The sequence below is a fragment of the Narcine bancroftii genome, chromosome 1 (genome assembly GCF_036971445.1).
Source record: "Narcine bancroftii isolate sNarBan1 chromosome 1, sNarBan1.hap1, whole genome shotgun sequence".
Classification (NCBI taxonomy): domain Eukaryota; kingdom Metazoa; phylum Chordata; class Chondrichthyes; order Torpediniformes; family Narcinidae; genus Narcine; species Narcine bancroftii.
The window spans coordinates 415,285,526-415,311,737 of NC_091469.1; the positions used below are offsets into that span (position 1 = coordinate 415,285,526).

The 26,212-nt window shown below is 40.7% G+C and overlaps 1 protein-coding gene across 2 annotated transcripts in view; it reads left to right on the forward strand.

Annotated features, from left to right (window-relative positions):
* The window catches only part of lrrc3b (leucine rich repeat containing 3B), a 100,378-nt gene that overhangs the window by 12,564 nt on the left and 61,602 nt on the right, over nucleotides 1–26,212 (forward strand). For both annotated transcript variants that reach the window (XR_011350055.1, XM_069914028.1), the window contains exon 3: nucleotides 11,981–12,074. The gene's annotated coding sequence lies outside the window, so the exon portion shown is untranslated. The remainder of the gene's footprint in view (nucleotides 1–11,980; nucleotides 12,075–26,212) is intronic.

Below are 26,212 nucleotides of genomic sequence, written 5' to 3' on the forward strand. Positions count from 1 at the left end.
TAGTCACAGTCTTTTGTGTTTCACTGAAAATAAAATTATTTCAATTAAAACATTATACATTGCAACTTCTCATTAACAAATAACTCTCATGTCCAAATTTTAAAATCAGTCTCAAATCTTTCCAAATGTTGAAATTTAGATTTACATTTCAGTCTTTTATTAATAATCTGTGCATGGTCATACATAGGCAACATTAAAGAAAGAAGAATCAGACTGACCGCTTACTGTTCTGCAGATGCTGACCTACAGAATATCTGATTTTACAGTGATTTTCAGAAATGCTATTGCCCTACCATATAATGGCCAATGTCCTATTCTGCTGTTAAGATGAAGGGGAAATCCTTGCATTTGATTTCTAGTGCTACACAATTGAAATCCAATATATAATCTATGGCCAAATCTGGCCAATGGCAACAGTTGGTTTGGCCCACTACTTGGATATTCTGCAACCAGCATGATGAGCAATAAATTTTCCTCTGCTATGTCACAGAGGAAATGACATGGACAGAAGATTATAGAGAAAGTGAGTTCTAGAAATGATCACAGGGTTTGGGGTAGGATCTTGTGGATGATTTGGAGAAAGGATTAAAGGATGGAGGCATATTAATTAAATCTCGGATCAATAAGAGTTAAATTCATCCAGGAAGATAAGGAAAGCTTGTAAATTTTATGCATCTGGTCAAGGATTTTATTTTCAGAAATGTGAGGCTGGAGTATAGTTTGGGGCACGAGGGCTAACACTAGACATATCAACCACTAGTTTTATGTGTCTCCTGCACATATTGTTTCAATGAAGTTAAAGGAACTGCAGAAATGGATACAACTAATAGTCAATAATCTCACACAGCACAAGTGACTGGGGACAAATTTCTCTTGTATTATGTGTGACACTTTAAATGATCAGCATATCAGAAAAAAGACTATAGTCAGACTTTCGGAACTGGGACTCCTTGATTTCCTCACTGGGAGTGCAGAAGGGCAACATTGCCTGCTTGTTGCTGATCATCAATAAAGTAGTGCCTCAGGGCAGTGTGCTTAGTCTCCTGCCCTATTCCCTCTACTGCATAGTCAAGTTTAGTTCTAACACTACCATTAAATTTGCTGATGACACCATCCTTATTGGCTGAATAACTGGAAATGATGTCAGAATACAGGGTGGAGATCGAGAAGCTGGATCAGTGGTGCCAGAACAACAATCTTGTTCTCACATCAGCAAGGCCAAGGAGCTTATTTTAGATTTTGGGAAGAAGAGGCCGAGGGACCACACACTTATCTTCATTGATGGGACAAAGGTGGAGAATTCACATCAGAAGATCTTTCCTTCAGCAAGCACATTGAACCAATTCTGAAGAAGGGACACCAAAGCCTCTCCTTTCTAAGAAGTTTTAGATTTGGCATGTCATTGAATTCTCTATCAAACATCCACATGTACACTGTAGAAAGTATGCCAATTGGTTGCATCACAGTCTGGTTTTGTAACTTGAATGACAGGTAAATCACAAGGTCGTAGAAAGTGACAAATCTATCTAACTTCATCATATGCATCGACCTCCCATTCATTGCAGACTTCTACAGTACGTGAGACACTGCCTCAAGAAGACAGATATAATCATGAAGGACCTCTACCACCCTGGCCTAAACCTCTTCTCACCGCTACCTTCAGACAGAAGGTAAAGAAGTCCATCACCTCTAGGTTTCAGGATAGCTTTTATCCATCAGTTATCAGGCTATTGAACCTCCTCTTACACTTATAATCAAATAGTCTGGAATCAGCAAAACATATTGAAACATTACTATTTTTTGCATTAATGGCAAGTGTAAATATCACTTCCTTAACACTTTTGGGTGAATTTTATGGATTTTGAACTGGCATTCACAACAATCACTTTAACATTTTTCTATCACATACCATTTTTTTTAGATATAAGCTATTTTGGTGATTTCCTGTCATATTTTAAGTCTCCATGTCATTGAAGAATAATTTTCGGCATTTGCACTTGGACTTCTTCCCTGCTGATCTTGGGACAGACCGTGATGAACACAGTGAAAGGTTTCATCAGGATATTGTGACCATGGAAAAGTAGTATCAGGAATCCATTGATGCTGGCCAACTATTATTGATCACTGGCACAATAGGCATCAGATGCTGATTACAAACTAAAATCAGTGGCAAATTTTTAGGATATTTGAACTAAATCAGTGTGTCAGCATCATTATGAAATTAAATAAACTGATTTACAAAAGTTAATTTAACGTTTTTCCAGCTTCCTACATGATACAGCAAATCTAAAAATATATTTTTGTTCAGCTGGAAGTGGACTATCAGAATCCCTTTTTTTACAGGAAGCAAACCTTTTGGGGAAAAAATGTTGTCCAGTATATTTTTTTATCTTTTATTTCTTTTTCTTTGTCTTGACATTATGATTTAATGCATACTATCATAGTTAATGTATAGGCTTAAAGACAGCTTCTTCCCTGCAGCCACCAGCCTCTTGAATGAACTATGCTCTCTTGCTACCCCTTGTTTTGGATGTGATTTTTTTTCTCATTACAACTCTACACTCTGTAATTGTGCTCTTGTTCTCCTGCTTTACACAGTTGTATAAAAGTTAGAGTATTCACAGAAGATACACAAGATATAATGTGACAAATAAATGTAAATGTTGTCCCATCCACCATCCCTCATTCTTTTATTGTGTTGCAGACCAGCAGCAATAGAATTCACCAAGAGACTATTATTGTTTTTAACTGATGCATAGAATTAATCATGAAGGAAATGGGAGGGATTGAGTGACCGGACTGCTGAAAACTCATGAATCCTTGTTGAGTTGCTTGCTGAGAAATATCCTTTTGGACAATGGTTGTCACAACTCCCCTTTTCCTTGCATCGGGGAAACTAAATGTGTGACTCTGCTTCCAAAAACCCCAGCATGGATCATTCAAAGTGACTTGTTTTGGTCACTATGTGGTACAATAATTCCCCTTCAAAATGACCTTTTCTTTGGTCATGATGGGGTTCAATAATTCCCCTGATAGAGAGAATCACCCATATGTCCAGTTCACACAGAGTCATCCCAGCATAGTGCTCATGAGATGGCTGTTGATCACCAAGTGTGCTGTTCTTTTAAATGTTTCTCTCACATCTCTCCACCTGTTCCTGAATAAAGCAACAAATGTTCTCTCTATTCCTCCAGAGCACACATGTCAAACTCAGGCCCGCGGGCCAAATTTGGCCCATGATATAATTATATTTGGCCCGCAAGATCATATCAAATATGTATTAGAGCTGGCCCGCTGGCCGCCGCGCCAGTATAGCGCATGCACAGCTAATACTACAAATCCCAGAATGCTTTGCAAATGCGTTGACACCGGCCCGTCAGCCCGCTAATCGCCCCCACCTCCTCTCTTTACTTTCACTAGCATCTGCGACCTGTCGCCCAACTCACATGTAATAAACCCCTTACGAAAAATGGCCAAACGAAAGACAGAAAACAGGACCTTTCAAGAAAGGTGGGAGGCAGACTATATATTCATCATTTTAAAAGACAAACCTGTTTGTCACTGAAGCAAGTTGTTATTTTTTTGATTTGTTGGCTTGTGAAAAAAAATACATTTAAAAGGAGCTTAAAGGCTATAGAGAAATATTATTTATTGAACATTTTATCTCTCATTTGTTAATGCTTCTTCTGGAAAGAGTTTAACCAAAACTATTGTTAAACATTTATTTTAATAAGAAAAAGTTTAACATTACATATGTTGAAAGAAGAGAAAACATGCAGATGTTGTTGAAAATTTTCAATAAATATTTAGTTTGGCCCACGACTTAGTCCAAGTTTTTAATTTTGGCCCTCTGTGAATTTGAGTTTGATACCCCTGCTCCAGAGGATCAACTTTGGGCACAGTCAGTTCCTGATTGTTGCCACTCAGTTCTCTCCACAGTTGTGAATAGTCACAATCTGTACTGACTCTAAAGTGACAGTCACTAAATGTTACGGGAGCTCATGATACCTTACAAACTCAGGCCCTGAGATCTTGGCTCTTCACAAAATTGCTTTTGCCCACGCTGCCGGAAAATGCAACTGATTCCACCTAATCTCTTCAAGGTATTTTTTTATCCACTAGTGCTTAGTCACACTCTAATATGTATGTCACTATTTAAGTCTGCCTGATTAGATATGTAGAGAATTGCTATAGCTGAGTCAGTGAATCAGGTGAGAGCATGAGTGCCATTTGATCCCTGAGCTTTGTTCAGTTGCTAAGTGAGAGGAAATTCTATTAAGAATGAAATAAACGTTTTTTTTTGCAACAATGCACACAATTTCTTCAATAGAATAGCTGGAACAAATCGTGTGTTGGGAGAAACCAGACATGGCAGGGATTACAGAGACAAGGATCCATAAAAATCATAACTGGAAATTGAACACTATATGATTGAATATGCTTGGAAAAGAAAGAGAGGGAATGAGGGGGCAGGTTGTTGCTTAGCAGAGGTAACATAATGGAAGAAGAAAATGTGGCATCTACCCACAACGAAGGCAAAAAAATCATATTCATAAGCATTGAGATAAAAGATTATAAAATGAAAGGTCATGAATTGTTACAATGCAGAAACAGGCCCTTCAACCTACTGGACAGGCTGAAATGTTGTTCATTCAAGCTAGGCCCATTTCCCTGCATTTGACCCATGTGATTCTAGACTGTCTTACCTTTCTTACCCCTCTGATCCAGAAAGAGAAGTCTCAGCCTATCCAGCCTCTCCTCATCTCTCAAACCCACTGGTGCCGGTAACCTTCTCATAAATAATTTCTGCACCTTTTCCACCTTTGTGACATTGAGTTATGGTCCAATGCGATCAGGTTTCCCAGCTGAGCTAGTTCCATTGACCCATACCCTCCAACCTCTTATTATCTTTGCCGAACTATCTTTTAATTGTTGTAACTGTACCTGGCCCTTTCTCTGGCAGCTCCTTCCACGTACACAGCAGCATCTGTATGAAAAAGTTTTCATTCAGGTCCCTTTGAACTCTTCCCTCTGCCCCCCCTCCACCAACCCAACTTCCCATCAACCAATACCCTTTGGGTTTGGACATCTTCCTGGGGAAAAGTCTGTTGCCTTTTTGCGGTGATATCTTTCTTCATTGTATATAGTTATGGGGTGAGGGGCCGTACACAGCCTTTAGAGCCTCGTAGAAACCCCTGAAGTCGCCAATGTCCGCGCTGAGCTGGGTTCGTTTGGCGAGGCTAGTCCACCACTCATTTTGGATCTCCCGGAGTTTGCGCTGAAGATGGCAGCATGCGCGACGGAAGGCTTGTTTCTTCTCTGGACAGGACGGCTTTGTAAGGTGAGCCTGGTGGGCAGCTCGCTTCTTTGCCAGCAGCTCCTGGATTTCCTGGCTGTTTTCGTCAAACCAGTCCTTGTTTTTCCTGGAGGAGAAGCCCAGTACCTCTTCAGTGGATTGCAGTATGGTAGTCTTCAACTGATCCCAGAGGGTTTCAGGGGACGGGTCCGTGAGGCGGGTTGCATCGTCGAGCTTTGCTTTGAGGTTTACATCCGGTACCGCACGGATGGCAGTCTCTTCAATCTGAGGCGCCTGCAAGCTCACACCAAGACACAAGAGAAACTTGTCCGTGAACTACTCTTTGCAGACGAAGCCGCTTTAGTTGCCCATTCAGAGCCAGCTCTTCAGCGCTTGACGTCCTGCTTTGCGGAAACTGCCAAAATGTTTGGCCTGGAAGTCAGCCTGAAGAAAACTGAGGTCCTCCATCAGCCAGCTCCCCACCATGTCTACCAGCCCCCCCACATCTCCATCGGGCACACAAAACTCAAAACGGTCAACCAGTTTACCTATCTCGGCTGCACCATTTCATCAGATGCAAGGATCGACGATGAGATAGACAACAGACTCGCCAAGGCAAATAGCGCCTTTGGAAGACTACACAAAAGAGTCTGGAAAAACAACCAACTGAAAAACCTCACAAAGATAAGCGAATACAGAGCCGTTGTCATACCCACACTCCTGTTCGGCTCCGAATCATGGGTCATCTACCGGCACCACCTACGGCTCCTAGAACGCTTCCACCAGCGTTGTCTCCGCTCCATCCTCAACATCCATTGGAGCGCTTACATCCCTAACGTCGAAGTACTCGAGATGGCAGAGGTCGACAGCATCGAGTCCACGCTGCTGAAGATCCAGCTGCGCTGGATGGGTCACGTCTCCAGAATGGAGGACCATCGCCTTCCCAAGATCGTGTTATATGGCGAGCTCTCCACTGGCCACCGTGACAGAGGTGCACCAAAGAAAAGGTACAAGGACTGCCTAAAGAAATCTCTTGGTGCCTGCCACATTGACCACTGCCAGTGGGCTGATAACGCCTCAAACCGTGCATCTTGGCGCCTCACAGTTTGGCGGGCAGCAACCTCCTTTGAAGAAGACCGCAGAGCCCACCTCACTGACAAAAGGCAAAGGAGGAAAAACCCAACACCCAACCCCAACCAACCAATTTTCCCCTGCAACCGCTGCAATCGTGTCTGCCTGTCCCGCATCGGACTTGTCAGCCACAAACGAGCCTGCAGCTGACGTGGACTTTTTACCCCCTCCATAAATCTTCGTCCGCGAAGCCAAGCCAAAGAAAGATATAGTTATGATTGACTACTGTATATATGGAACTGGCCCACCCACTGATGACTCATACCCTATGACTCCTCCCTCGTGGTCCTGGGCCATAAAGGTCAAGCCACCTTTCCCTTCCCGCCATTTCTATACTTGGATCCGGGCCAGCAAGGTTCTTCTGTATATTAAAGCCTATCATTCCCTCTGCCTAGTCTTTGTGGTTACTGGTAGTGCACCACACTTTCACCTTATCTATTCTCCTCATGATTTTGTGTACCTCCATAAAGACATCTCAGCCTCCTATACTCCAGGGAAAACCAGTCCCAGGCCAGCCAGTACCTCCTTAGAACTCAAGCCCTCCAGTCCCAGAAGTATCCTGTATGTGTATCAGAATCAAGTTTATTGTCACATATGTGTGTCACAAAATTGGTTGTTTTTCTGGAACAGTGTTGAACATTACAGGTACAAATGTTACTATACAATTACATTTTCATAAATGTATTGTTTAAAAATAAATAAAAGAATGCAAAAAGAGAGAAAGTGAGGTAGTGTCTATGGTTCAATGTCCATTAATAAATTTGATGATGGAGAGGAAGAAGCTGTTGGGTGTTCATCTTCAGACTCCTGTACCTCCTTCCTGATGGTAGTAATGTGAAGAGGTCATGGCCAGGGTATTGAGGGTCCTTGATAAAAGAGGCTGCTTTCTTGAGACATCGCCTCTTTAATGGAGTGAAGGCTAATGCTTGTGATGGCACAGGCTGAATTTATCTGCTCTGTATCCTTTTCCTGTCCTGTCCATTGGCACCTCCATACCAGACAGTGATTCACCAATCAGAGTGCTCTCCACAATAAACTTGTAGAAATTTGCGAGAGTCTTTGGTGACACACCAACTCTTCGAACTCCAAATGAAATATAGCCACTGATAGCTCCAGGATAGATCTTCAGAGATGAGGACTAGTTTGTGTTGTCCTGGTTTCCCCTTCCTGAAGTCCACAATCTGTTCCTTAGTTTTGCTAACATTGAGTGCAAGGTTGCTGTGACACTGCTCAACCAACTGATGTATCTCACTCCTATATGCTTCCTCATTGCTATCCGTGATTCTGCTGACAACCATGGAGTGATCAGCAAATTTTTATTGTATTTTTTCGACATACATCACGGTAACTGGCCCTGCTGGTTCGTGAGCCCTTGCTGCCCAATTACATCCAAATGACCTTTAACATTTTGGGGTGGGAGGAAACTGGACCACTCAGAGAAAACCTATGCTGACACGGGGAGAAAGTACAAACTCCCTTCAGACTATGCTAGATTTGAACCTGGATCGCTGGCACTGTAACAGCGTTGCACTGACCACTCCGCTAACCATGCCAATGTAGATGAATTGTGCCTAGCCACACAGTAGAGCAGTTAGCTAAGCACACATCCTTGAGGTGTGTTTGTGTTGATTGTCAATGAAGAGGAGACCTTGTTACTGATCCACACGCTGACTTTGGTCTTACAATGAGGAAGTCAAGCATCCATTTGCAGAGAGAGATGCAGAGGTCCAAGTTTTGAAGCCTTCTGACCTGTACTGAGGGGATGATGAAGCTGAGCTGTAATCAATTAAAAGTCTCCTGATGTATGTGTGGCTGTTGTCCAGGTGATCAATGGCTAAGTGGAGAGCCAATGAGATTGCATCTGCTGTGGACCAGTTGTTGCAATGGGCAAATTGCAGTGGCTCCAGATCTTTACTAAGGTATGAATTAATTCTGGCCATGAGCAACTTCTCAAAGCATTTCATCGCAGTGCAACAGAGCAATAATCATTGAGGCAACTCATTTTGCTCTTCATGGGCAACGATCGGTATGATTAAAGCCCTTTTGAAGCAGGTAGGAACCTCTGACTGCAGCAACAAGAGATTTAAAATGTCCATGAACACTCCTACTAGTTGGTTGGCACAGATTTTCAGTGCCCTGCCAGATATGCCATTGGGGCCTGAAGCCTTGTGAGGGTTCACCCTCTTGAAGGACATTGGCCTCTGAAACAGATATCACAGGGACACCAGGTTCTTCAGGGATTCTCATTGGTGTGGTTGAATTCTCCTTTTCAGTGAGAATAAAAGATGTTCGGGTCATTGGGGAGTGAAGCATTGCAGTCATTTAGATTGTTAGGCTCCGCCTTATAGAATGTAATGGCCTGCATAGTTGGTGAGTTTCTGATTCTGTCTCTAGCTTCACTCAGAATTGCCTCTTTGCTGTTAAGAAAGCCTTCCGTAGGTAGTATCTGAACTTCCTGTAGAGATCTGGATCATCATTCTTAAAAGCCATCGACCCAGCTCTCAGCAGGTTGTGAATCCTTTGATTCATCCATTGCTTTTGGTTGAGATACTCATGGTTCACACTCATCTACATGGGCACTGATAAAGTCAGTAACAGTTGTGGCATAATCATTCAAGTTTGACGATGATTCCTCCAATATGGTCTAGTCCACTGATTCAAAGCAGACCTGCAGGCAATCCTCCACCTCCCTCGACCATACTTTCACCATCTTCAATCTAGTGCGGTTGTCCTCAGTCTTTGCTTGTCTGCCGGGAGTGGAAATGCAGATTTGGGATGGCTTGGTAGCCATTCTGGATGGTGGTCTAACAGTGGTAGAGAATGTTGGCTCCTCTAGTTGTTCAGGTAGTTAATTCCCTATGATATGGCAACTAGAACTGTGCACAGCTTTTCTTCATTTTGTAACCTGTTTTCCTTTATACCCACATTCTTTTCTATTATAATTTTAAAATGTATTAAATGATGGTCACTTTTGCTTAGATATTCCTCTGCCTATCTCCCATATGGCCAAACCAATGTTTTTAGAGGAACTAGGATAGAATTGGAAAATAAATAGAAAGGTAAAAAGAGACAATGAAGTTAAATTATCAAGCGATTTCTTTGTTACAAAAGAAAAATGCATTAAAGATGCATCAAGAATAAAGTCATTATTTTGGTTCATGTTTGTCAGGGAGGTAGAGAGGTAAACAGGAAATTTGATGATAAATAATAAAAAGAAGACATTTAAAATAGCAAAAGACACAGCATATAAGTTGATCAAAAGCAATGAGATATAACTTGGTCCTAATGGATTGTATCTATGCAATTTAAAAGAACCTGTTCCTCTGTGCTTGAAGGGAAGGAAGTAAAATCCAGAGATCTTTCTCTTAAGTAATATAAGAAGTAAAGAGTTAGGCCTCAAACTGGACAAAGCGCAAAAAAGATTTATTATGATAGCCTTAGCTGTAGCAAAAAAATGTATAATGTCAACTTGGAAATCAGAAGAGAGCCTGAGAGTACAGCAATGGTACATGGAAATGAATAAATGTATTCCATTGGGAAAAATAACATATAATTTAAAAAATAAAGTCACAGTATTCGAACAAATTTGGGAACCGTAGATGTAACACAACAGAGAGGGCCTACCGTGGACCTCCACCCCCTAAAATGATAAAATGAGAAGAAGGTGACCCAGTGTGTAACAGTAGATGACACAATTTTCTTGTTTATTTTCATTGTGTGATGACATTGTTTAATGGGTTTGTTGTATTGTATATGTTAAACGTTTAATGGGTTTGGAGGGGGGTGGGAAGGAGGGAGGGAAGGGAGGGGGGAAAAGAGTAGAAAATGACACTGTATATTCAAGAGGGAAATGTTTGTGTGTATTTTGATTAATATGGTTCATAGTGTGAAAAAAAAATTAAAAAAGATATGTGTTGGGAATGCAGTCCAAAGAGCCATTATATTCTACTTGGCTTCTGCTCCTTCATGGTGAGAGATGACATGAGTGGTGATAAAAACTCGATCTTTTGTGGACTATTTGTTCAGAGTTTTGCAGCAATACTTATTATTTTTTAATCAAATTCTGGAAATGGAATTTCAATGGGTATCGATTTATAATTGTTGCTTCCTAGAGAAGGAAGACCAGGATAAAATGAAGCTAATAAACAAATTCCATTGCATTAGCACTGACTGACTAAGCCTGATGTTTGAACAACCAGAACAATAGTCCTGGGTTTTCAAGGTCTTGCTTCAGTGGGCAGATCAGAGTTACACATCTGTTTGAAATTACCTTGCAGTCAACCTCCACCACAGGCACAGCATTGCCAATGGGAAATCAAGGCTCCTGGGATCCTGAGTTTGAGTGTGATCCTTGCTTTCAGGTACTACAGGGAGTTCAGATGCTTTAGTCATTTCAGAGTGCATTGTTGGTCAAGGCCACACTACTTCATTAATTTCCCTCCAGAAATTATATAGGAAGGACAATCATTTTTAATACATTGCATGATCATAAAGTGACGCTTCAGCTATGTGGACAGTTCTACCTTCCATAGATTCCCATATTATGTTATTTTATGCTGCAGGTTTGCAATCTTAAAACAAGCAATGCTTAACTGTGAACATAAGAACAGTTAGATTTTTACATAAAAAAAGCAATTAAGGGATATGGGGAAAAGGCAGGTTGGTGGATCTTATTGAATGGCGGAGCAGACTCAATGGGCCAGATGGCCTACTCCTGCTCCTATTTCTTATGTTCTTAAAATAAGCAACCCTTAATCATGAAGCAAATGGAATTAATCAATGACAGAGCAACACACTGGTTTGGGAATCAACTCTAGACCCCTCAACCATCAGACTCCTCATCAACAAACTCAATCAGGGACTCATTTAAGGACTCTTACTTTTGCATTTTATTGATTTTTGTTTTATTCACTCTGTATTGCACAGTCAGTTTGTTTACATTTCTTTATTTGTTTACATTTATGTTCAGTACAGTTTTTTTGCACTATCTCTATAGAAATAGTAACTCTGCCTCATGTGCAGGAAAAAGAATGTCAGGGTCATATGTGATGTCAGAGTCATATGTGATGTCATGCATGTACTCTGACAATAAATCTGAAATTGGAGGATAAAGGAATGCATTGCATGTAATTTACATGAACATGTAGAAGGCAAGTTCTATGCAGAGATTGTTAGAAAAGGGACACCTCATGGAATTGGAATGTATGGAGAATCATTACAAGGTAGGAGAGAGTGTATTATATTTAAATTGGCTAATGATATCCCCTACTGTCTGGAAAAAAACATATTTAGCTTCTGAAATCAGTGTCTTTTTTAATATTTCAGCTCCAATGACAGAGCTTCTTTAAAAACATTCAGTAACTGTCTGAAATGTATGAATGAGCAAGTCATGTATAGGCTGTTGCTCAGCAAAATTCCTATGCTTGTGGTCATACTTTTCCTGTGAGATTGACATCACAATATTGAATTTATGCCCCTTTCAGGTCAACAGCTTCAGTTCCACTAACCCAAGAGCTCTTTCACTTACAGCACTTTTCATTCTTATAACTACAGACTGTTTGCCAAGGACAGAACTTGCTCAAAAAAGGAAAAGCTGCAGATGCTGAAATCGGAAATATAAAACAAAATTCCTCGAAATATTCAGCAGGTAGGCACCACCTTTAGAGAGAAAGAAGAGCAAATGTTTAGGATTGAGATACATTGTGTAATGATTATAATATTTTGGGAGATTATGGTAATATTTATGAAAAATTTGGTAAGATTTAGAGTATGTTGCTTACATACACACATTTTAAAACATCTTATTTGAAATACTGAAGAAATATTGAAGATCTCTGGAGAATGTAAGCACATTTCACAAATAGGTGTTAGTTGAACTGACATCATAAAATGAATGACCATTGTTTGGAACTGGAACCAGGATAGCTACAAGTACCTTTCTGCAGGGTGCTTACAGGAAGGTCACTCCTGGGTTTTGTTTATCTAACAATATCTTGAGCAGAAGAAAGAACTCCAATTGTTTGCTGAAGAAGGTGAGGGTTCTGCAAGTGAGTGAATCACATAGTTTTTCTGGAAGCCAGTTGGAGAGAGAGAAAGGGAGAGAAGAGAAGCCCTCTCAGCTTGAGTGTGGATGACTCAAAAGCAATTGAACAGTGCAAGCCAGGAAGAGTTGGTTGAGACTGATGAAAAGTTCTAAAAGCAGTGGATGGCTGGAAGTGCTATCTGTCTGATGTTTCTCTTGGAATAAGAGGAACAGAAGGAGCTCTGTTGTAACCTGAAAGAAAGAGGTTACCTTCTGGAAAACCCTGATGGGGCAAGTTTCATCAGCAAGACATTGAGGTGACTAATGGTGGTCCCTCAGTTGTGGAAATCCTGGAACAACAAATCTCCCTCTGCAAACCCTATATGAACTTTTCTGAGTGGTAAACATTTACCTTTCAAGCATCAAAGCCTGGTGAACTTTATACATGTTAAATTCTGTGCACAATATAAGAATTGTCTGCATTGAACGTGGAAGAAGAAGTGAGATTGAACTGTGAACCAAAGAACTTTTCTTAAATTTACACACACGTGCACTTAGAATTAAAAGGGGGTTAATTTGGATTAGTTAAGTATAAAGTTAAGTTAAAGTTTGATTCTATTTTCATGTTTAAAGTTGATTAAAAATAACTTTTGTTTTAAAAACCACTCATCTTGGTGAATGTCTATTGCTGCTGGGTTTTGGGGTCCTTTGGGCTCATAACAATTGCAAAACGAGACTTCATTTCATCTTTTGCTATTCTTCTGTACTAAAATATAGCTTCACTCATTCTCCAATGTTATAACTAAGAGTTATTTAAAAGGTGAGTAAATATATTACCAGGTAGTTTGGCTTCCTTAATTATATATATTTTATATCACTTCATTCAATATGTGATAAGTGTATGTGGGACTAGGCAGAATAATTGTTTGATATGAACTAGATGGATGAAGTACCTATTTCTGTGCTCAGTGTGTTCCGTGGTAAAGATTTAGGAATTTAAGACTAGATGTATGAAAGGAAGGTATTTTAAGAGATTGGATATACAAGTATTTGGATAGCCAGGGGCTGATTAGGGAAAGTCAATATGGCTTTGTGCATGGTAGATTGTGTTTAACCAAACATAAAGTTTTTGGAGGAGGTTTCCAGAAAGGTTGATGATGGAAAGTCGACATAACTTTAGTAAGCCTTTGATAAGGCCCTGGTGGGAGGTTGGTCAGAAGATTCAGTGCTCAGGATGAGGGAGTAATTTTGATTCAGCATTAGTTTTGCAGGTGAAGCCAGAGAGTAGTAGTAGATGATTGCCTCTCTGACTGGAGGCCTGTGTCTAGTGATGTGCCTCAGGGATCTGAGCTGGGTCCATTGTTGTTTTTCATCTATATCAACAATCTGGATGATAATGCAGTCAATTGGATCAGAAAATTTGTAGATGACACAACGATTGGAATGTATAGGACAGTGGAGAAGGCTGTCAAAGCTTGCAGCAAGATCTAGACCAGCTGGAAAAATGGGATGCAAAATGGAAGATAGAATTTAATGCAGATAAGTATGAGGTTTTGCAGTTTGGGAGGATGAACCAAGGTATGACATACATGGTAAATGGTAGGACACTGAGGAGTGCAATAGGACAGAGGGGTCTGGGAATCCAGATGCATAATTCCCTGAAAGTGGTGTCGCAGGTAAATTGGGTAGAGAATGTTTGAGACATTGGCCTTCATAAATCAAAGTATTGAATATTGGAGTTGGGATGTTATAAGAAGTCTGGTGAGGCCAAATTTGAAGCATTGTGTATAGGTTTGGTTACATAACTACAGGAAAGATTGAAAGAGTGCAGGCAAGATTGACAAGGATGTTGCTGGTACTTGAAGAAATTGAGTTACAGGGAAAGGATAAACAGATTAGGACTTTATTCCCTGGAGCGTAGAAGAATGAAGGGAGATTTAATAGATTATATAAAATAATGAAGGATATAGAGTAAATGCAAGCAGACTTTTTCCATTGAGGTTCGGTGAGATAAGAAATAGATGATGTGGGTTAAAGGTGAAAGTTTCGAGGGAACTTAGTCATACAGAGAGCGGTGAGAGTATGGAACTAGCTGCCAGCTGAAGTGGAGAACGCAGGCTTGATTTTGAAATTTAAGAAAAAATTGGATATGTACATGGATGGCAGGGGTATGGAGGCCTATGCTCTGGTACAGGTTAATGGAACTAGGCAGAATAATAGGTTAGCACAGATCAGAGAGGGCAAAGGGCCTATTTCTGTGCTGTAGTGTTCTATGGATTTTCTTTTCTTTCTTTGGCTTGGCTTCGTGGACGAAGATTTATGGAGGGGGTAAATGTCTACGTCAGCTGCAGGCTCATTTGTGGCTGACAAGTCCGATGCGGGACAGGCAGACATGGTTGCAGCGGTTGCAAGGGAAAATTGGTTGGTTGGGGTTGGGTGTTGGGTTTTTCCTCCTTTGCCTTTTGTCAGTGAGGTGGGCTCTGCGGTCTTCTTCAAAGGAGGTTGCTGCCCGCCAAACTGTGAGGCGCCAAGATGCACGGTTTGAGGCGATATCAGCCCACTGGCAGTGGTCAATGTGGCAGGCACCAAGAGATTTCTTTAGGCAGTCCTTGTACCTTTTCTTTGGTGCACCTCTGTCATGGTGGCCAGTGGAGAGCTCGCCATATAACACGATCTTGGGAAGGCGATGGTCCTCCATTCTGGAGACGTGACCCACCCAGCGCAGCTGGATCTTCAGCAGTGTGGACTCGATGCTGCCGACCTCTGCCATCTCGAGTACTTCGACGTTAGGGATGAAAGCGCTCCAATGAATGTTGAGGATGGAGCGGAGACAATGCTGGTGGAAGCGTTCTAGGAGCCGTAGGTGATGCCGGTAGAGGACCCATGATTCGGAGCCGAACAGGAGTGTGGGTATGACAACCGCTCAGTCCAAAATTCCGCCCTGCTCCAGCTCCCTCAACAGCCCCTAAGGCTAGAGCTGGATGAGGTCCTCACCTAGGATGAGACATATAAGGCAATCGAACAACTGAAAAGTGGCAAAGCAGCAGGTATGGATGGAATCCCCCCAGAAGTCTGGAAGGCTGGCGGCAAAACGCTGCATGTCAAACTGCATGAGTTTTTCAAGCTTTGTTGGGACCAAGGAAAACTGCCTCAGGACCTTCGTGATGCCACCATCATCACCCTGTACAAAAACAAAGGCGAGAAATCAGACTGCTCAAACTACAGGGGAATCACGCTGCTCTCCATTGCAGGCAAAATCTTCGCTAGGATTCTCCTAAATAGAATAATACCTAGTGTCGCCGAGAATATTCTCCCAGAATCACAGTGCGGCTTTCGCACAAACAGAGGAACTACTGACATGGTCTTTGCCCTCAGACAGCTCCAAGAAAAGTGCAGAGAACAAAACAAAGGACTCTACATCACCTTTGTTGACCTCACCAAAGCCTTCGACACCGTGAGCAGGAAAGGGCTTTGGCAAATACTAGAGCGCATCGGATGCCCCCCAAAGTTCCTCAACATGGTTATCCAACTGCACGAAAACCAACAAGGTCGGGTCAGATACAGCAATGAGCTCTCTGAACCCTTCTCCATTAACAATGGCGTGAAGCAAGGCTGTGTTCTCGCACCAACCCTCTTCTTCAGCATGATGCTGAACCAAGCCATGAAAAACCTCAACAATGAAGACACTGTTTACATCCGGTACCGCACGGATGGCAGTCTCTTCAATCTGAGGCGCCTGCAAGCTCACACCAAGACACAAGAGAAACTTGTCCGTGAACTACTCTTTGCAGACGATGCCGCTTTAGTTGCCCATTCAGAGCCAGCTCTTCAGCGCATGACGTCCTGTTTTGCGGAAACTGCCAAAATGTTTGGCCTGGAAGTCAGCCTGAAGAAAACTGAGGTCCTCCATCAGCCAGCTCCCCACCATGACTACCAGCCCCCCCACATCTCCATCGGGCACACAAAACTCAAAACAGTCAACCAGTTTACCTATCTCGGCTGCACCATTTCATCAGATGCAAGGATCAACAACGAGATAGACAACAGACTCGCCAAGGCAAATAGCGCCTTTGGAAGACTACACAAAAGAGTCTGGAAAAACAACCAACTGAAAAACCTCACAAAGATAAGCGTATACAGAGCCGTTGTCTATGGATATGCATACAAGAGATCACCAGAGAATAATGAGTCATTAAATGTCATGGAAAAGTTATCGTAATTTACCTTTTAGCATATTACAAGCCCTAACTGTGCATTGTCTGTTGACTATTTGTTTCCATTTTAATATCTGATCTACACATGAATATTTTAACATGAGTCTCAGTACCCACTGTGTATAAAGTGTGTTTCCCTATTTGGTGCTACAAGGAGGATGGAGAAGTACCAAAAAGCTCATTTTTAATCGACCAACTTCCCACCAGGGCCTTATCAAAGGCCTTACTAAAGTCCATGTCAACTTTACTTCATCAACCTTTCTGGTAAAATCCTCCAAAAACTTTATAAGATTGGTTAAACACGATCTACCACACACAAAGCCATATTGACTATCCTTAATCAGACCCTGGCTGTCCAAATACTTGTACCTGTATATATCCAATCTCTTAGAATACCATTCTGACTTTCATTCAATCAAAATGCAATTGGGACGGCATAGTTGGCATAACAGTTAGTGCAACGTCTTTACAGTGCCACCAAGCGGGACCAGGTTTCCAATCCCACGCTGTCTGTAAAGAGTTTGTACATTCTCCCCGTGTCTGCATGGGTTTTCCCCAGGAGCTCCAGTTTCCTCACACTGTTTGAAATGTTCTGGGGTTGTACATAAATTAGGTGTAAATTGGGCAACATGGACTTGTGGGCAAAAATGGCTTGTTACTGTGCTGTATATCTAAAAATATTGTGCCACCACATTGGAACTCAGCAGTCCAGCCAACACTCTGTATTGAGCACCCACCAAGACTCAATTATTCAACAGCTGGAATGACCCCTCATCTCAGCTATCAACATCATGTATCTGGAATAGAGAACTACAGATGGGAATAGTTAGATTAACATTATGCTCTGTGCAGATGTGATGGGGTGAAGGATCTCTTCCTTTGTTGTTCCAGGTTCTATGAGTCACAAATTGGAGTTAATGGGGGACTGACTTGAGATCATCCAGAATGTAGCAAACTGTGAAGTGAGGACTCACAACAAAGGCCGTGCCCATGGTGGGCCACAAGAAAACAAATCTTCCTTCTCTGAGTGACAAACAAAAAATGAGATTTTAATTTTTTTCAATTATTAAATTAAATTTAAATTTAGTCATACAGCATGGTAATAGGCCCTTCTGGCCCATAAGCCCATGTCTGAGATTTTATAAGGATGTTCTCAAAGAAGTTTGCTGCAGGAACAGCAGATACGCTGGAAGGGAACAGGATGCAGTTGTTTATAGTGAGGGTAATTTAATGCAAAACAAGGAGCTCAATGCTTCAGTTATAAAGGGCTATGGGGTAAAGTGAATGGTTTCAGTCTCCTTCAATAAGAAAGGGTGTAAATGCTTAAGAGCACTTCAGGTGTTTGCTTGATTGATAGCTAGACTGGGAGGGTCATCTTATGAGGGCAATTTGGATGGGTTAAGGCTTGTATCCTTTGAAATTTAGTGGAGTGAATGCTGAATGTACATCATATCCCATGTTACTCTAACTGTATTCTGGCCTGAGGCATTGTTCATTGCCTCACATGCCCACAATTACCTAGCTACAATCTGTTTCAATCAAGACTAACAGTCAAATTCTTTACTTAGTAATAATGAGAGCCTCAGGCCTATATTTCACGTTATTTCTTCTACCTCAATTAAAACTCATTTCTCATTTACAATTTACTCTATGTAGTAATCAAAAAGTGGCCACATCAGGGCATTGGTTTACATCCATTCCTTAATCCTCTTGCTAGATTGATTGTGCTTTAATGTGTTCTGTATATTTCTAAAAGAAACAAATTATGCATAAAGCTGTTTTGCCTTACAATTGCTAAAATGCATAAGAGAACGTAATTCTTCCAATCACTGCTCAGAACAGAAAAATAATTCCCATTGCATTTTACTGTCTGGAAACATCTGATAATTGAGGATATGTTCAGGATGCCAACAAGATCTGCTGATTACAAAGGAAATTTTCTCCAGTGAACCTCTTTCTGAAATATTAACAACTATTTGAAAAATTCTCTGTTTTATTGTGAAATGAAAGAAGGAAGTTAAAGTTAACACATTTCACAACTTAGGGTCCAGAGGGGCTTCCAGCTAATAGTATTGTTAAAGTGATTTCACAATTGTAATGTCAAAAATGCAGTAGCCAATTTAAACAGATCAAGCTCCCACACAAAGCATCTAATGTCATCAGATAATTTGCCTTTGTGATTCTGTTTAAGAGATAAATCTCAGCATGGGGGAATAACTGGGCATTTTTCCTCCTGACATGGTGTAATATATTCTATCAAAGCAAGGCCAGTAAGTCAAGGCAGTGGCTGTGAAAACTCTCATCTTGAGAGAGGACAGAAAATTCATGCTCCATAGAATCACTGCCACAGTTTGCCCATATGACCAGGAATGAGGTCCATGTGGATGAACTCGGATGACCATTATTATGTGGCCTCTCGTGTAAATGGTACTCTTCCAGCTTCCAGCAGTGATTGGGATTCAATGCTCATCTATCTCTCTGTGAAGAGGGGTTGGCACAATATGAGTTTACACAGCTTCATTTTATTTGAAGCCAGGATTTCTGAAATTGGTGTTGATTAACATGCAATAATGACGAAGGCATGTGATTGGCTTTAAGAGAGGTATACATGTGAATGTCACATGCTAATCTGCAGAATGGAAATGTCAGGAGCATAAAATAGGATTAGTGTGGATCTAATGTAAAGGGGTTCTTGAGAATCTATGTGGAATCATCAAGCCTATTTATTGTCATGTAATACTACATTTAGAATGTAGCATACATGAAATTCTTTAACTTTGTCTACCTTAAGGAAGAGAGTTCTCACTTTGTCCAGTGCCCCTCACAGAAATTAGGCCCCAGCAAGGAGTCTCTTCCATACACTCCAACTTTACCATGTCTTTAAGACCAAAAGGAGAAGGAACAGCAATAGAGCATTCAATCCTTCCAGTTTGTTTTGTCATTCAATGGGATCTGACATTGCAAGAGTTCTTTTTCTTGCCTGTGTCCATTTCCTTTGATTCTCTTGCTGATTGGAAATCTACGTATATCATCCATCAATATACCCAAGAACACCATCCCCTCAGCTCTCTGTAGCAAGGAGTCTTGAAGAATCCCATCTCTCTGGGAGAAGAAATTCCTTTTCATTTTGATCTTAAATGGGTATCCCATAATTCTGAGACCATGTCCTCTGGTTCTGGCCTCTCCTATGAGAGGAACCTCTCAGCATTTACGCTGTTGAGTGACGATTTAATCTGTGAATATATCCTAAGGGAACTCTGCCAGGGTACATTTGATCTTAGGATTCTGGGATAAATCATGTGGGCCATGACATTCAGAGGCTGCCAGGCAAATAGCTTTGGGCCCATTATGCTACTGTGTTACCAGCAAAAGCAGTATTTCTGGAATATTTAGCAAGTGCAAGTATAAAAAGGACATTGGATGATAGATTTTTTAACTTTTTATTAGAAACTTATGTCAACTTTTCCCTTGTTTTGGAGATTTCACTTAATTTAAATTTTTAATTTAGACATACAGCATGGTAACAGGCCATTTCAGCCCAAGAGTCCGTGCCGCCCAATTTACACCTCATTAACCGACACCCCTGGTACATTTCGAAGGGTTGGAGGGAACTGGAGCCCCCAGAGAAAACCCATGCAGATACAGGGCAAAGGTACAAACTCTTTACTGACAATGCTGGATTTTAACCATGTTCCCAATGGCTAGCACTGTAAAGGTGTGGCACTAATCGCTACGCCAACTGTGCCATCCTGTTTAACATATATCCCCTTTCGGTGTCATTATCACTCTGTAGCATAGTACAAATTACATTGAATCTTCAGACTATCTAACTATATTGAAAGCTTCTGTGCAGGATGAGAATAATCCTTTAAATGAAGCAGAATGGAATGAAGATGATAAGAGGTATTAATGCAAACAGTAAATCTTAGTATTCTTCCCTTGTATAAACATGAACTCAAAACAACTATGGTCTCAGCTCAAAGATGTGAATGGATCCTTCACCATATAACTCTCATCCGGTGGAGGATCTCATGAGATACAGGTGAGCCTCTATCATTACTCAGTGACTATTGGCAGATTAAAAGCAAAGAAGATCAGACTAGCAACCTAGGTAAGAATCCTTAACCAACCTGGTAAAATTGACAGCATCAAACAGGAAATGGAAAGATTAAAATGGAAAGATCTTGGGAATGTGCAAGATGAGATAGAAAGGAGCTAGTTAAAAAAGCTCAGAGGGATAAACCATTGTTTATTCAGGAGGAGAAATACATGAAAAAGGTATTGGAATTATGTTAGATGAAGAACATACAAAATCAATAAAAGGCTATTGGACAACGTCAGATCGAATTTACTTGCGAAACTACATGCAAAACCTTTTGACACTGATATCGTTCGTTTATGCCCCAACAGCAGACAGCAGTGAAGAAAACATCAATCAATTTTATGACAATGTAAAAGCTCAGAAACACCATTATTCAAGGTGAATTTAATGTAAAAGTAGACAAGACCAGGGACAAGGACAATATTGGGCATTACGGAATAGGTGAGAGAAATGAAAGAGGTGAACAACTAGCTATATGGGTCACAAAAAAATTATATAATTGGTAATACCATTTACAAGCTACACCCAAGAAAACTATGAACATGAAGGAGCCCAGGGGATAACAGCAGAAAGCAGATTGATTGCGTGCTTATAAGGAGAAGGTATAGAAAAGCTCTGAAATCATGCAAAACATTTCTGGCTGCAGACTGCTACAGTGATCATGTGCCAATAATCAGCGTGATGTACCTGAAACTAAGAAAGCTTAAAAGACCAAAAGTAGAGCCAAAGCTGAATTTGGGACTTCTGAGCAAAGACAGTAACATCAAAAATGAATTCCAAATCACAGTGAAGAACAAATTTGAGGCTCTACAAAAACATCACTATTATAGAACAGCAATGGGAAAACTTTAGAGGCCAGCATTACACAAGCAGCACAAGAGGTAATTCCCAAACAACAGAAAAAAGCTAAAAAGAAATAGATGACAAAAGAAATTCTGAATCTTATGGAACAAAGAAGAAAATATACGGAAACTGAAGCCTATATATCCTTGCATGCACAGATAACAACCAACTACAAGGAAGCAAAAGGATCGAGGCTTAAGGACAAATATGAGTTAATAGAGCAATTGCAAAAGACCAACAACAGTAAACGCATGCACGATGAGATTAAAGAGGTCATAAATTGGAAGAAAAGTGGAGTAACAACAGGGTGCATAAAAACAAAAGACACCTCTACAATTATAGAAAAAGGAAAAATAATGCAAAGATGGTCAGAATACATCAAAGATCTATATGACGACAAAGACCGAGAGGACAACTTTGATATTGGCAACAAGAACGATGACCCGACAATAATGAAAGAAGTGGAACATGCTATGAAGAAAATGCTAAAGAGGAAATCATCAGGACCAGATAACATTCCGATTGAACTGTATGAAATGCTGGAAGATTTTGATGTAGCAAAATTAGTAATCATATTGAATAGAAGATTTTTTTTAATTTTTTTTTTAAATTTTTTATTTTTCACACCATAAATCACATTAGCCATGATATACACTTTTTCTTTTTCAAAGACAGTATTCATTGCACTGCCAAAGAAACCAGGTGCAGCCGAGTGTGGACAACACAGAACAGTGAGTTTAATCAGCCATCTCACAAAAACTCGACTTAGAATCTTCCTGCTCAGAATAAGAAACAAAATTAAACCAGAGATCAGCGAAGAACAGGGCAGCTTTGTTGAAGGCAAGAGAACATCAGATGCCACTTGCATTCTCAGGAATATTATCGAAAGGTCAACAGAAGTACAACAAGATCTATATTTAGGTTTCATTGACTACACAAAAGCCTTTGACACAGTGAAACACCAAGTCATCATGAAAATACTTAAAGATATTAATATTGATGAAAATAATCAGAATAATCAGGAATCTCTACTGGCAACAATGTGCAGCCTTACAGATAGACAACGAGATTAGTGACTATCAGCCAATAAAGTGAGGTGTCAGGCAAGGTTGTGTTCTTGTGGTGAATGTCTGCCAAGCTGCCTGTCTCCCCTCTGGCGAGCCTTACTGTATTAGCATTGGCTGTGCATTATCTCTACTGTTAAGGACACTCCCCTTGGGTTTGACTGTGTATGCACCTGTTGTCTTTTTCAATGGGAGGATGTTTAAGTTCAGGTCCGCATAACGTGCGGGAGAAGAATGCCACAGGTCTGGCCTTTTGATTAAGGGTTCCTGCCAAGGCACAATCTGAGGCATCCAGGTTAGTGTACATACACTTCTTCTTTGGCTTGGCTTCGCGGACAAAGATTTATGGAGGGGGTAAATGTCCACGTCAGCTGCAGGCTCGTTTGTGGCTGACAAGTCCGATGCGGGACAGGCAGACACGGTTGCAGCGGTTGCAGGGGAAAATTGGTTGGTTAGGGTTGGGTGTTGGGTTTTTCCTAAGGGCTAACAACCTTCTTTACTCTCTGGAAGAAGTCAGAAAATTTGCACAGAATACAAACTGCAATACTTCAAAGCTCCGGAGGCCACTCTCATCAAGGCAACCCGACCTTTTGAAAGCATTAGCTTAGATTTTAAAGGACCGTTACCTTCCCAACAAAAATGTATATTTCCTTACTGTAATTGACGAATATTCCAGGTTTCCCTTTGCGATACCCTGCCCTGACATCTCGTCAGTGTCTATCATTAAGTCATTTGACAGAATTTTCAGCATTTTTGGTTTTCCCAATTATATTCATACCGATAGGAGCTCAGCATTCATGAGCGCTGAATTGCGGTGAGCCCTGCTATGAAAGGAGATTGCCACCAGCCGTACCACGACCTACAACCCGCAGGGCAATGTGCAGGTTGAAAGGGCTAAAGCTACAGTCTGGAAGACTGTTAATCTTGCTTTAAAAACACATGGTTACCCTGTTACCCGGTGGCAGGAGGTGCTGCCCGAGGCACTACATTCTATTCGGTCTTTATTGTGTACTGCAACAAATCAAACACCTCATAAACGTATGTTTGCCTTTCCTAGGAAATCAGAAACTGTGATGGACTGGCCAGCCTGTTTATCTGAGCCTGGAACCATGCTGCTGAAGAGCCACACTCGGGCGCGTAAAACAGACCCCCTAGTCCAACCAATTCAGCTACTGCATACTAACCCCAACTACGCTCATGTTAAATTCCCAGACGAGAGCACTGACACTGTACCCCTAAGATATCTGGCCTCACCTGGTTCGCCCCTTTCTCACACCCTTACTCAGAGTGAGCTTGAGAGATTGGACATCCCCCCACCCAAGCCTGTGACCCCAGTAAGCATTCAGATGGCCATGCTGAGGCTCCACTGCCTCACGCTGGCAATTCTGGAGCGGGTCCAGAAGTCAGTCCTTCCCACACTACAGACCCAGGAACTGTACCAGTTCCCAAGGTTGCAAAGGAACCATCTGTTTTGAGAAGAAGCACCAGAATTCGTAAACAACCTGATAGGCTGACATATTCATAAAACATCTCATTATATTTCGATTGCTTGCTAGATACTGGTGTATTTTGGCTGTTAGAGTATTCTCAATGCCAAACATGGTATCCATGTATCGCTTGCTTCAGTCTTTCCTAGCAGCTGTCCTTTTGATTTTAACCCTTCTTCTGCCAGGGGGAGACTGTGGTGAATGTCTGCCAAGTTGCCTGTCTCCCTTCTGGCGAGCCTTGCTGTACTAACATTGGCTGTGCATTACCTCTACTGTTAAGGACACTCCCCTTGGATATAACTATATATGCATCTATTGTCTTTCATTATTGTACCATGAGTTTCTGCTAATAAAAGCCATGATTATTGTTTGACCACATCGTCTTTGTCTATTTCATCAGCTGGCACTTCAGTTCTATCACCAGACCTGTTCTCTCTGTGCAGTGAAAACATCATGAGAACCATACAAGAATGAGTATAGGAGGACCCAATATCAACAGTCTCCACTATGCAGATGATACAGTACTGATAGCAAACAGTGAAGTAAATTTACAGAAATTAGTATCTACCATTAACACAGAGTGAAAGATGGCCTAATTTTAAACAAAAATAAAACTGAAGTAATGGTGGTTTGCTATTACTATATTATATATGTTGCTTTAAATAAAATATTCATAAAGAACTGAAGTAATGGTAACATCAAATGAACCTGATATTCCAAATTGTAGGATCGTATTGGGAAATGAAATCCTGAAACAAGTTCACAACTTCATGTACCTTGGATCATGGTTAACATCTGATGGCAAATGCGAAATCGACATAAAAGCAAGAATAGCAATGGCAAGAACAGTATTTATTGAAATGAGAAACACCCTAATGAACAAGAAAATAGCAATTGACATTCGCCTTAGAACTCTCAGCTGCTACATTCTTCCTATATTGATGTATGTCTGTGACTCATGGACCATCAGAAATACAATGGAAAAAAGAATCAATGCAGCAGACATGTGGCTTCACAGAAGAATGCTATGCATATCCTATACAGACAGGAGAACAAACGAAGAAGTTCTACAAAGAATGAAAACAAAAAGTACATTACTTAAAAGAATCAGAAAACAGCAAGCAAAATTCTTTGGACACATCATGTGAAGGGATACATTAGAACATTTACTCACAACTGGAAAGCTGGAATGAAAAAGAAGCAGAGGCAGACAGAGAATGAAAATGATCGATGGATTAGCATCATGGTTAGAAACAGGGGAGGCAACAACCACAATTCAGAGGGTCAGAGACCATGATGGATGGTACAAGCCGAATGGCAAGTCACCTGAATGAAATCTCCAAAATCTTGTAGGTTCCAATGAAAGATGCCCTGCACCCATTTATACTAGAAGTAAAAGTGAAAGTGAAAAAAAATAAAAAAATAAAATCAGTGAAACTTTAATCAAATAAGTTGAAACAGCAGAGAATGTTAGCATTAAACGTTGTTTATTGTTTTTATCAGCATTCTTTATGATGTTGACTAAAATGCACTTCGATTTTTTTTAAATATAGGATAAAGACAACAGTAAGAGGCAGCTTATATTTTTGTAATGCTATTTGTTCTAAATGCAGATGTATTCGCCTTTAAAAAGCCCAAGAGCCAAGATTCCCCTTCAAAATCTCAGTAAGTAAAGTAGAAAATATTATACCATTATTCAAGAGGGAGATAGAGTAGAAATCTGTAGACCAATTAGCATTTGGTCAATTAAAGATACGGTAACAGGCCACATCACAATCTCAATAATTAAAATCAACTTAGGTTTATGAAAGTCAAATTATGTCTAAAAGTTATAATACATTTTCTTGAGAATAGAACTATAGGCCAGAAATAAGAAGTCAATAGAAATGGTGTAATTGTCAAAGGAACTACATAAAACTTAAATACATGCAATAACAACTTGAAGGATGAGGAACCACATCTTAACAAAGAGAGAGTTTTTAAGAGGACAAAAATATTGGGAATAAATTAGTATTTTTCAAATTGGCAGCACTGAGTCTTCTGCAATTCATTA